Raw genomic sequence first — 14190 nt, forward strand, 5'->3', positions numbered from 1 at the left:
TCTCCCCCAGGAAGGTGGGGCATGGGGGTACTGAGTTGGGGGCTGGAATCTTGATATTCTGACTCAAAATACAGTGTCCTAAAACAGTAATAACATTTGAAATCTGATAAGAATATTACATTGCCCAGTAAACTTTTCTCAGTATTTTCCAAACTTGAATGTGGAAATTATTTTAGGTACGAATGTTTTCTAGGAAAATTTTACTTTAGTGAAAAAAATAATAAATGAACATATTCTGGAATATCTATAAGTTAGCCGTACACAAGCACTGTCCTATGATGTCAGTTGCTAGTAACAATTGCGATATTATCAATTAGTTCTTTTGTAATGGCCCAGAGAAATTAAAGAGATATTAATAATGAATCACCACTAAATGAAGGCCAAATGGCATTAAGGTACATAGTACAAATGAAAGTTCCATCATACTTCAAATGGAGAATAACAGAGATGAGCACTGAGGCATCCTCAATTATGTGAAGTGTAGACTGATGAAACACACAAGAATTTGCATTGTAGTAATCAGTGTTGTATTTACATTGTGAACAGTTATATATTATCAGAGAAACAACATTGATTATTGTATTAAACCAATGTTGTAAATTTGAATTTATTTAGTGTTTTATTTGTTTTTAATTTACAAATTTATTTTGGTGTTACAACTGAATAATACAAGATTAAACTATTAGATTTATGTTCTAGTACTTCTTAAAATTGCATGTAAATGAAGAAACTGAAATCAAGAAGTATTTTATTCAAGGCAATTTATAGAAATTGATTAATTTATAAAAGTATGTTTTCTAAGTGTTCTTTCTGATATCGACTTCTTCATTTATAGATGAGGCATTGCATATAAAGAAGAACAGAAAAAAATAATAGAACAAGCTATTGGCAGAGAAGGAACTGTACTTCAGCTCCAAACTTCTCACTCCCATTCAATGACCAATTCAGGGATTATTAGGTTCTTCTAAACTGGCCATGCCTCTCTATATATGGAAGCATGGCCGGTTTAGAAGCATTCTGGAAGTCAATCTCAAGTTAAAGCAGAGGCTTTTCATTGTGTGTTGCTTCAAAGAACTTCTCAGCTTTACGGACCTCCTCAGGGAAGAGTGTAGGAAAACAATTAATGATTCAGGATCTGGTCCATTCCATTTAATCAGAGCAGCTTTATTTGCTTTACAGTATATTGAACTTACATGTAAGACCTTATTTGATAAAAATGTCTTGAAGCTTATTTTTGTTTGTAAACTATTGACTTAGGGGAATAAACCTCGTGGAGATATTTTGCATGAGGTAAAATGTCTCAGATCATTCTATCTATTGGTGACCTCTTCACCATAAAATCTTTGTCAAATGTTTGATATTTTGAAATGTCAATAGTCTTAGAATTGATGAGTCCTGATTAACTAATGGCTAAATGGTAAGGAAAAATTTAACTTGCATCTGCACATCAAGTTGTGGGCTAAAAGGAAATAAAGATGCCTCTTTCTTTTGGTATTTGTTTAACTCTTGTTTAGATTTACTTTCCTAGAAATTAAACTGGAAATTCCTGGGGTTAAATGATATTCACATGGTTTAAAAATGAAAACGGTGTAACATGACAGGCTCAGATCGAAAATTATTCAGTGTATTATTATGACCACTGTGGGAAATTACCTGAAATTTACTGTTACTGACCAGAGAGACTCTATCCCACAGTCAAAAAATAGTCATATAAAAATAGATCTTCAAATTTTCTTACTATTGTTAATAAAAGGCATCATTTATTCATTGCTCTGCTCAGTATAATATGAATGTTTAATAAACAGTAAGCCAGTCATTATAACCTAGAGAAAACAAAGAACTGCTGACTTCATAAATCTATCTAATCCTTTATTAACATACAGAAGAAAAAGGAGAGGAAAGACTTAGAATATATATTTTACCATTACATATAAATTCCTAGACCATAACATATTTTTATATATTATTTTCACTAATTTTAATATGCTTCGAACTGCAATGTTATGCAATGAGTCTAAAAAAGCTGTGGTAAAAACAAACCTAAATTAAGTAAATTAGATGTTCTTTCTAAAAAAGATTAATAGGCTGTATAACATTATTTGGTTCATATACAATTTCTCTACTCAGATAATTATTTTTAGGATTTTCATACAAGAATTTCTTGATACAAATCATCGGTTTATCAGTATTCAAAATTATCTGGTAAAAATTCAGATTTAGGTAAATTTCAGGTGGCAGTGCCATTTATTACCATGACATAATTACACAATGTAATTATGACTTAAAGTCCACTCAAATGCAGCCTATTTACTACATATTTCTTAATTTTTTAAAAAATAAAGCACAAAAGGACATAAACAAGAAATATTTTTAGCAGCATTATTTATAATAGCACCACCAAATTCAAAGCAACCCAAGTGTCCATTAATAGTAGAATGGGTAAATCATTTGTAGCATATTCAAAACACATACAGGACAAAAAATGAATGAACTACAGGTATATGCAACAAGCAAGATAAACTTTACAAATATAATGTGGAATAAAAGAAGCCAGAATCAAAAGAATATATGTTGTGTAATTTCGTTTATGCAAACTAAATTTTAAAACAGTTTACATTAATCTATTGTGTTGAGAGTCAACTACTGCTTCCACTGTGGGAGGACAGTGGATATTGTTGAGACAGAGCAAAATGAGGGCCCTTTAGGTAGTGGCAATTTTATTTTCTCTCTTGACCTGGGTGGTGTTCACATGGGTGTTTATTCTGTAAGCTGTGAATTGTTTAGATTTATATATGCGTATTTTACTTAAAATAGTTCAAAAGTAGTATAAAAGTAAAATTCAGCTAAAGGAAATACACAAAAAATTCTGCAACCAGCATAATGTGATATGAAAGAAGCGAGCTGAGTAAAGAAGGAAGCAAACTGTAAATAATTCTTAAAAATGTAGACTGACCTGCAAGTAGAGATGTTTAGAGTCCTATTAAAACAGAATATTTTGAGGTTAAGAATATAACAATTTACTTACAATTTGGGACTCAAATACTGAACTATACGAATCAACACTTAGAAATTAGTCATAAGGGAGAAATTAAAAATATTCTACTTATAAAATTCCTCATCCTTCATATCATGTGAGTGTGTGAATGAGGTGATGTTAAAATGGCTACTAAACTGTTGACCTGGTTGTCGTAGACTAAAGGATGTTTCTGAGAAACATGAAGACTATTACAGCAGAATTGTCAAAAATACCTATCCATAATAATTATTAGGGATATAAACAACAACCAAAAAACACTATTCGTATTAAAATAGACAGAAAGTTAAAAAAAAAAAAAGATTTTGAGAGGGGGGAAAAAAAGGGGTGGGTAGGTAAAAGGAAGAATAAAATAAAATAAAATAAAATAAAAATCACCAATACCAATAACAAAAAGCAACCCAAAGCAAAGTCTAAAAGAGAAAAGGACAGACTATGGCAGGTGTGTCTGTTAAGGCAGTGACTAAGAGGTAGACTATATAACAGCAAAGATACTCAGATACTATTAAAAATAAAACTACCTAATTTAATTCTCCATGGACAACAAGATCCAAACAAAACAAAATAACAGAATGGTAAGGGACAGATGAAAATCTTTAACCTAAAGAAATGAAAACAAAATTGATATGGTTACTATTTAGAAGGATACAAAAGAATAAATATATAGAGAGATAAATCTTATATAAGTATAAATATTAAATAACATATTTTAAAACAGTCCACCACAATAAAAATCAAGTCCAATACTCATTTGTCATAAAATTGTTATTAAATTAGAAAAAATTAACTGGATAAAGTCTACTTATAAACAGCATAAGCAATCATCATACTCAACAGTAAAATTTTAGTCAGTATTTTTATTAAATTAAGAAATAAGGGTATCAATTAAAATCCCTGCATTAAAAGTTTTATTATGTGACATAACTAGTGAAATAAAACAAGCAAAAAAAAGTGTTATAAATCTCTCATGTTTGTAAATGATATTTGTCCACATATAAAATAATTCAATTAAATTTACAATTTAAGAAACTATAAAGGCCATTAATATTACTATATATGAAAACATTGTAAAAATATCAGTAGTTTTCTTTACATCAATTAGAATCACTTAAAAAAGTAAGAGTCCAAGGAGATAATGTAGATGTGCATTTCCTGCTAAGTACTTTTCCTCCCACTAAGTACAATTAATTATTATTGTACTATATAAAACTGAACGTGTTATATAAAACAAACCTACAAATCCACTGAAAGATGGAGGGAAGTCAGACTGACTTAGAACATCATGACCTAAAGAATAATATCATGGTGAGTCCCCTAGAATTTCTTTTTGCCTCATTTATCCCAGACTTTGAGTTCACGAAGCTAGTAATCTTCAAATGTCAATGGTTGCAGACAAAAATTCCACCCAAAAGTCTTCTCTCTCTAGTCAAAGAACAAGGAGAGGAGCAACTCAGCAGGATAGAAAATTTTTAAACAACAAATACTCCATTCCAGCCAAACACCACAGAAAACACTGCGGCTCCAGCCCTACCCTTAGCAGTACTGGCTGAGTAGTGAGCATCTTTGCAAGGCTGTAACAAAGTGGCTCAACACTCTTGCTGGGATCATGTCAGAAAATACCAAGTAGGGAGCCAGGATTGTTATCCCTGCCTGCTGGGAAAAAGGCCCCCTATCTCTGCAGTGTCAGTGGAGATCACATAAGGAATCTGAACTTCCATGCCTATCTGGTCATAATGAGGCATCCCTTCCCCTCCACACTGGGATGGTGTCGAATGAGGCTTATTGGACAATATAAAGTTTTGCCATTGCCCAGTGATAACAAGGTCATCCCCAGTGTGGTAGCAGTGGAGACCATGTAGAGAACTGGAAATATACCTTCATCATCTGCAGCTGTGGAGGTGCTGGACTTATTTCTCCACCTGGCAGTAACAAGGCAGTGTCCCTTTCCTCCTACTGCAGCAGAGTCCTAAAGAACAGATAAACTAGAGTTTAAATAAGATCAAGAGTCTCAGAATATAACACAAAAATGCCCAGGTTTTAATAGAAAATTATCATTATATCAAAAACTAGAAAGATCTCAAACTGAATGCAAAATGACAAGATGCAGAGATATTAGAATTATCATCAAAAAAAATGTAGAGCATCTATGATAAAAATGCCTCAAAATCACAAGAATGCTTAAAACAAGTGAAAAAATAAAAAGCCTCAGCCAAAAAAAAAAAAAAAAAAAATAGAACTCAAAAAGGAAGACATAAAGAACAATTAAATTGAAATATTAGATCTGAAAAATACAATAATCAAAATGTGGATAGTTGTAATGGCAGAATAGGGGGAACAAAAGAAAGAATCCATGAATTAAATAACAGAAAATTGAAACTGCCTAGTCTGAACAACATATAAAATAGACGGGAAAAAAAAAAACAAACCCCAACAAAACTGAAGTGAGCCTCAGGAACTCAGAAGACTATAACAAAGGATGTAAACTCTGATTTACATTACAGAATTCTAGGAGAAGAGAAGAAGGGTGGGGCTGAAAAAGGACTCAAAGAAAATAATGGCTAAAATATTTCTAAAGTTTATCAGCAACAAAAATCTAGAGATTCAGGAAGCTAAATGAAACCCAAAAAGATAAACTCAAAGAACTCTAATGAGAGTTCTTTATATATAATTATAATATATAATTAAACTTCTAAAAACTAAAGACAAAGAAAAGCAGCCAGAAAACAAGACACCTTACCTATAGAGGAAAACAATTCAAAACAGCAACCACTTAAAAAGTTATACAAAGACATGCATCCACGATATCATTAACATATCAAAATAGAATTCTCAAGAATGTTCAAGTAATTCACATTAAAGCAAGAACAAAAGAACAGAGAAATGAAAAATACAAAAAACAAACAGAAAACAGAAAACAAAATGTCAAACTTAAACCCTAATGTAACAATCATTACATTACATGAAAATGGCCTAAATACGCCAATTAAAAAAACAGAGGTGGATTAAAAAACACAACAACACAACTATGTTATCTATAAGCAACTCACTTCATATTTAACAATATAGGTATGTTGTAAGTAAAAGGATGGAAAAAATTGTATCATTCAAACATCGATTAGAGGAAAGCAGATGTCTATATTAATATAAAGTATAAAGAAATTTATCAGAAACAGAGACACCATATAATAATAAAAGGGTCAATCCACCAAGAAGTCAGCAATGTTAAGTGCGTATGCACCAAACATAGGTACAAATCATGTGAAGAAAAATTGATAGAACTAAAAGGAGAAATTGAAAACCTACAATTATAATTGGGAATTTCAACACCCCTCTCTCTATAAGGGATGGAACAACTGGACAGAAACTCCACAATGATATAAAAGAACTCAACAATATCATTAAGTAATTGGAGCTAATCAATATTTATATAACATTCCATCCAAAAAGAAGAAATAATACTATATATTATGGGACATGGTGCATGGTTGAGTATACCCTGGCAGAATTGTCTACGCTTTGTCTGCATGAAACAGGAGGCATTGGCAAAAAAATAACCACAACAAAATACTTTGGAATAGCTCAAGTATATTCAATCCTACCAATTTATTTTAATGCTTGCTTTCTATTTTTTCTAACTAAAAATATAACATTTACAACATATTTCCAGTAGTGGTTATTTTGAAAATAGACAATTTAAGTATGCTAAATATTTGTCTTTTTATAAATACTCAAAATAATGAATATAAAATGGTTTCAGATAAAAGCTCATTTTTAGAACCATATTAATATTTTATTAATATCAATACTTGCCTATAAATAATGACATTAATGAATATAAATACTTCATGCTTAATAAATACTTCATAAAAATCAAAGTATGATTTTTTTTTACTTTAGCTCTTCTATTAGGAGTGTTCTGTTAGGAGTTCCTTTATGATTTGATTTGCATTTTCTTGATGGCTAATGGTATTGAACATATTTGGAGTGCTATCTGCTTATCTGCATATCTATCATCCATATCTTTTAGGCAAAATGGGTTTTTGTTTATTTAATTTTTTTTTTTTTACCATTGAGTTTTGAGAATCTCGTGTATATTCTAATACAAAAATGCTGATTCACAAACTGGGTCCTGTACACGGAGGGCAAAGAGAAACCAAAGAGACAGACCACTTCAGACTGGAAAGTGGTAGTTTTAATAAGCAAGGGGACTTACATATGAGGCTTGTCTTGGGCAGCCACAAGATGAGTAGATCTCCACACCCACCCACCAGAATCTTAAAATTTATGGAGAAGCCTTAACTGGGCTCAGTCACATACCCTGTACAGATAGTCTCAATAACACTTTGCTCTCTCAAGGCTGCATCTTTGAAAGGGCTCTTACTGTGAGAACGGGGAAGGGGGAGGATCATTCCAAAGACAGGAAGCCATGAAAAGCCTCTGACTGCCCAGCTCACAGGTCATGTCCTCTTGATGACCTTCTCCTCCAAAGACCTTTTTCAGATGTTAGTTTCAAATATTATCTCTCAGTGTGTGACTTGTCTTTTCATCCCATGAATGGAAGCTTTCAAATATCACAAGTTTTTAATTGTACCGAGGTCTAATGTATCAATTTTTTCTTTTATGGATTGTGCTTTTAGTGTCAAAAATTAAGAACTCTTTCCTTTCTTAGTGCTTCAAATTTTTCTTCTGTTTTTTTTTTTTTTTCCTGAAAGTTTTATAATTTTGTCTTACACTTAAGTTCATGATCCATTTTTAATTTTTTCAGGTGTGATGTTTAGGACAACTTTTTTTTTTTTTTTTGGCCTATGAATGTCCAATTATTTCATCTCCATTTAATGAAAATGCCATCCTTCCTCCACTGGATTGCTATCAAGTCACCAAAATAATGATCTCTAAGTTGACGTGATCGATCATGCCCTTCCTGAAGGGCTGTTTCTCTTTCCTCTATTATTGCTATTATCCTCTGCAGATTTTCCTCTGACTTCTCTCTTCTTTCAACTTGTTTCCAGTTTATCTTCCTTTACTTGTACTTTAAATTTTCTAGTCTTTCCCTCTCTACATGATTAAACTTGTGGCTTCAATTACCATCAGTATAATGATGCCGTGGAAAAATTTTACTTCTTACAACCCTGCCTATGTCATTATGTTCTATTCACACTGTCTCGTTGTATCTTGAAGACGTCAAGCTCATTCTTGCCTCTCTACTGTTTCACTTGCTGTTCCATCTTCTTGAAATGCACTTTTGGCAGAGTCCTGTGTCTCACTGCCTCACTTCATTCAGATAGTCTCCAAAATATTACTTTCTCACAAAGGCCTTGCTTGTCTAGCACTTTTATAATAGTACCATCGACACCCTTACCCTTGTTGCTCTATTTCTTCACAACTATTTACTCCAACTCCAACATTTTACTAGAGATTTGTGTATTTGTCTGTCTGGAATGCAAACCCCATGATGGGAGGGAGATGTTGCCATGTTCACTAGTGTGTTTCCAGCGTGTGGCACATAATAGGTACTGAATAAGTATTTGTTGAATAAGTGCTTGTGGCATAGTAAAAAACTGTGAGCATTGATGTCTGTAGACAGATCCAGAATCTGTTTCTTTATGCCTATGTTGACTTGGACAAGTTATCTATTTTCACATTTCGTGTATGCAACAGAGCTACTACGAGGAATAAGTGAAATGACTCTTGCAAAAGTCATTACATTTCTTGTAAACAGAGTGCCTAGTACCCAACAGGCATATGATAATCATTTTTTCTTTCTTCTCACTGAAAACATGTTAGCTTTGATTAATGGTGTAGTATGGCTCTGTCAATTACATACTTTTATTTATTATTCTTTATAAATCTCTTAATATTGTCTGTCTGCGCAACCATGAGGGTGTAGCAAGGTCTCCCTGTCTGAAATAATCCAACTTCTTAATTGTCCAACTCTTTCCTTTTAAAGGCTTTTATAGAGTACTCTAGGTATTAATTCAGGTGTGCCAAGTAATGAACAAGTCTTCGGGCATATTATCCATACCTTCAGAATGTTATGAAATCAAACTAATATATTTTTTCACCTTTCATTTTCTGAGACTAAAGCTTTATGATACTTTTAGTCCTTTTCACTCAGATATTTGTCCTTTCGCAGAAACTACCTTTTTTTTTTCGCTTTGATATATCTTTCTAGTGTTATGACTAGAGCTGCATGGAACTTTTCTGGCATAGACACGTTTGATTTCATTTCATTCTCAATGGAAGAAGAGAGGAAATGAGAATATATCAGAAGTAGCAGAGGAAGGTTTCAAATTTTTTTTATTTCTATAAAAATGATCTCCCTCTATATTCCTGTTCTGACTCTATTTTCTTTGAGAATGCCTGTTTTTGAAATAAAGAATGTTTTTTCCCTCCCTGCTGGGTTATTTCCATGTACCTTATCTGACAAAGATTTGTGGATAGCCTTTGGGCCCAAGCAGGCTATTACTTTATTATCTTTCAAGTTGCTTTCCTCAGATGGCAATGGGGAGCTCAGGGCTTTTATCAAATACATATGGTTTGGATTATGTTTCTCATTGTAAATTTTTCTGCTATTTTTCTGTCCCACTCACAACCACATAATATTTCTCTACTGTGGAAATAGAGGTCAGGGCCAAGCCTCTAGGTATTGCTAGATTAATCTTGCTAATCTTTGTTTAGTTATCTCAACACTATGGTTAAAGTTAAATAGCTTCAGTGGCTCTCCATTTTGTTCAAAGTCAAATGTAAAGTGCTAGAATTTCAACAACTAATTACAGACTCAACTGGCCAAACTTATGTCCTTGTATTCTGCTCCACATTATTTATTGTGTCTAAACAAGATTAGTATTTGTTCATGAACAATACCATATCCTCCTCCCTTTCTCTATCTTTACATGTGTTTTGCTAAACATCCATATTATTTTCCTTTATCTTTACTTATTAGTGTATTCTCTATCTTTTGAGGCCCAACCTATATACTACTGCTTCTGAAGACTTCTACTTATTTTAATCCACCTCATTACTTTGTAATTCCCTTCTGGTATTTATAACCCACACTTTATGTTTTTAGATAACTTCCCTCTCAGTTTTAAGTTTCTTAAGAAAATAGATATATGGTAATCATATGGTAGATATTTGTTGAATGAATAAATGAAACACCCCTTAGATGTGTAATTCATTGTGTCAAAGAAAGTAAGAAGGGCAATAAAATAATCAGTAAGTGGCCTGATAATCAAGTTTTATTTAACACCAATTCTTTATTACATTCTATTATATGGGCACCATGCTTACAGCTAGTGGGCACACAGTAGGGGGCTAGTGTCTGGATCTTCGACAGCCTTATTAGGAGCTCCTATCTATATAAACTTTACAAAGAAAATATGTTCTTTTAGCATAGGAAGTAATTTTAATCATAGTTCCTCAGTTTCCATGACTGCAACTTTTTATTTCCTTTGACATTTTCATGCAGAAACACAGTTCGTCACAGTTTGTCACTAGTATTTCAATAAGTAACTTTTCATATAGTCTATTAAAAATAATTTACAGACTAGGTCATATCATAAGTGTTTCCAAGGGACTATAACCTTCCTGTTAGTAAGATAAAATCAATAGAAATATTAACACCTTAACATTTTTTTCTGGAGGCCTCTTATTTTCTTAGTGTTAAAATAACTTTCAATTTCTATGAAAAACTTTAAGAAAAATAAGGAAACTCTTTAGAGAAGATATTAAAAGAAAAAACCCAACAACTTTTGCTATTGTTAATAAAAAGTAAAACATTAAATGAGAGGGTAGAATTTCCTAATGACAGAGGCACTTTCGTGTAAAAACTCTTCTTAAATTTATAGCACAATACAGTGTCTAAAGCATTTTGCAACTACTATATCATTTGAGTCTCAAAAAAACCCCAGAAGACAGATAAAAAATTATTTCCTCACTCTGCAGCTGAGGAAATTGAGGTTATGAAATGCTTAATTACTTTTTAAGTGCCACGTGGTCACTTAGTGGTAGGTCATACTTTGGTAGAAAGAATTATTTATAGATACTCGCCAAACATTAAAAATATTATCTGTAATCCTCCAGGCTGACTGAGCCTTCTTCACCCACACTCCTCAGGTATAACACTGACTAATTCTCTTGCTCTGGATGGCTATCCAGTAAGTCCTGTGTCAGAGGGGATGTCCAGGGATCTGCAGACTCTCTTATCCCAAGGAATTGAATTCTCAGATAAGTGAAAACTGCCACTCTCTGAGAATATTATCAAAGAGCAGCTATAGATTCTTATAACCCAAACCCTAGTTCTACAGACTCATCATTCAGGTTTGGTGATTCTGTTGGGGGTCAGCCATGGGATTATATTTTCTTTCCTGATGCTAATATATAATAATGTATTCAATAAATTATTTATTGAATAAAAAAATCTATTAGTTTATAATCATCTCAAGCCTAGATTAGGAAATATATATATTCATCTCATATAAATTTCATTAAAAGTCTCAGATATTAGTCCCAGCCCTGCTACTAACATTTCTGGGCTTCATTTTCCTCGTATCTAAAATGAGAATTTGACCCTTCCAATAACTATGGAACTTAGCTGTTTCTAAATGTTTTAGAAATATTATATCATAGATTATCCATAATAATTCTATGAGATAGATGAAATTCATTATATATTAGACTTGACAGAAGAGAAAAATTAAACATAGAGAGGTTATGCGACTACTCAAGGTCATATAAGTAACAAATTGAGAGCCAAGGCCGAACCAAAGATTTCTAACATATATTTCTCACTCTGAAATCTCAAAATCACTCATCTCTGCAAATTTCCCTCAATGCAATTATATAAAATATGACACCTTCTTCAATTCTCTTTAGAAATACTAGCTAATAAAAGGACACAAACTACAACAGTTTATTAACTAAACACTCTAAAATATTGAACCAAGAATTTTCTAGTTTTCTTATATGGTGTCCTTGGAGTATGTTGTTAATTACATATGAAATTGCCTGACAGCAACTGAGTGAAGCAGGTAATCTCCCCCAGAACTGGATGAAATATTTCAGTATAGTAGAATAACTTGATGAAACTGGGGAGGGACTGGAATGGTCTTTATGAATTTGAGATTAAACTCTAAACATGTCTTTGCAGATCTATACTAATAAAGCTCATGTCAAAAAGTACTTACTCTAAAAGGAATGAACCTACATAGTAAACAACAACAACAACAAAAAACCCTCTAGGTGAAAAATCTCTCATGTAAATGTTTAAACAATTTTACAAATAGGCATTATTTGTTTAGTGTCATATAATTCTTGATGTTAATCTTCATTCTGAATAGAGGTTGGGAATGGTTAATGAGCCGGTAGTAAGATAGCTGGCAAATTTTAAAGCCGAGGTAGGTTGTCAATATATGCTCTGACTTAAGTCAGTGAGAATCTGAAGTGTTATAGTTTAGCAGATGTTCTGTCAGCAGTTGCCTGGGCAAAATGCTGCAGCTAATTTTGTTTGTGTGTTTGAAGGGCAAGTGTCCATAACTGATAGAAATACCTTTCTGACAATCAGGGATGAAAGTCTAAAGATTATATGAATGCAGAAACTCAGAAATTGCTGAAAGAGGTCCCCTATGAATCTGGTTTGAGACACCTCAGTAGGAGAGAGAAATGGAGGCTTGGTTGCAGCTATACATGCTGAGTTTGTGTTATGGAAAAAGAACTTCAGCCTTCAATACATTGATTTAATGCCAGCCACAATTACCCTACTCAGTTTGTGAAAAGCTGAGTTTTGATTCAAGAGACATGAAAAAGTTTTTTAAGAAGTTTAATGTAGTTGCTATTTTCTATCAGTGTGCCAAGTTCAATTTTAAACTGAGAGGAAAGGAGAGAAAACAAAATTGTATTGTGAATTGATAATCTGTTATACTTTAATTTACTCATAAAAGAAGTAATAATAGAACACTTTGTCATCCACATATAAAATTTACTCATTTTGAATTAGAAATGCAAAATCTTGTAATGAAAATATCTAAAAAATTTTAATTCAGGGCAAAGTTATATAAAAGATAAGGTCATTCGATGATAGATAGTTGTTTTTTTCTTGAAAAAATGTTTAGAATAAATTATTGCATGACCTAAAAATGTTGTCCTTTGAAAATTTTTAATTCCAAATTTTTATAATAACACTTCACAGAAAATAAATTTAGTTTTCCCAAATTTATGAAGCTACTGACATTAACATGAAGGCATAGTCTACAAAGGATGCTCTTTTTAAAAAAGACAGACGTTTGTAACATGTTGTTTTGTAAGAATCCCTCAGCTATGGCTGAATCACATTGGCACTTCTCTCTCTTTCCTTTAGAAGCAGGCAAGAAAGCCAAACTGCAATGCTACGCCTCTCTCTAACTTGACTACAAACTCCAGAAATAATCATGAAAACCACACCCAGATCGCTTGTTTAGTCATGTAGAAAAGAACTTGAAAAGAGAAAAAAAAAATTGGCTCCCATATTGTGCTCACATGACCAAGCGAGTGGATTTGCATATTCCCACCTAAATGGTATGCCATGTGAACATCAATGACCCCAGGTCAGGTAAGACAAATCTTCTCAAGAATGGATTTGCATTTCTGAACTTTCCTTCTGAAAAACAAAAGATAAAGTGGGTTTTTTCTTTATTTGTTTGCTTTGCAGTAATGCCAAGTAAGCCCAGGTAGAGTAAGTGTGGCAATTTAGATTATGACTCCTCTGAGAAATCTATTTATCTGCCAAGATCCTTTCTAATTATATCATTGTTTTCCACACCTTCATGCTTAAAGTGACACAGTATTGAATTTTTTGGAAATGAATTTAAATCCTTAACCATAGAGTGGTTTTAGCTGAGCCATTCTAATTTTTTTTTAAAAAGCATGTTCTAATATTCTGGATTCACCTTTGTAGGAGCTAGGAAAAGAGAAGGTACTTTCTCCCTTCACACTTTACCTTATTTTAGGGATAGGAATGATAATAAATTTTCCTCTGCTAGTGTCTCAGATTTGGTAGATGTTTGGATAAGGAATAAGAGAAAGGAGGCATTATGTCAGAGGACAGTAAAGGTGACAATGTGACATAGTAAGAAAATGCCAAACTTTGGGGTAGATATTGCCATTAAAGTATTTCAGTGCAG

This window comes from Pteropus medius, unplaced genomic scaffold (assembly GCF_902729225.1).
Source record: "Pteropus medius unplaced genomic scaffold, Ma_sr-lr_union100, whole genome shotgun sequence".
Taxonomy (NCBI): Eukaryota; Metazoa; Chordata; class Mammalia; order Chiroptera; family Pteropodidae; genus Pteropus; species Pteropus medius.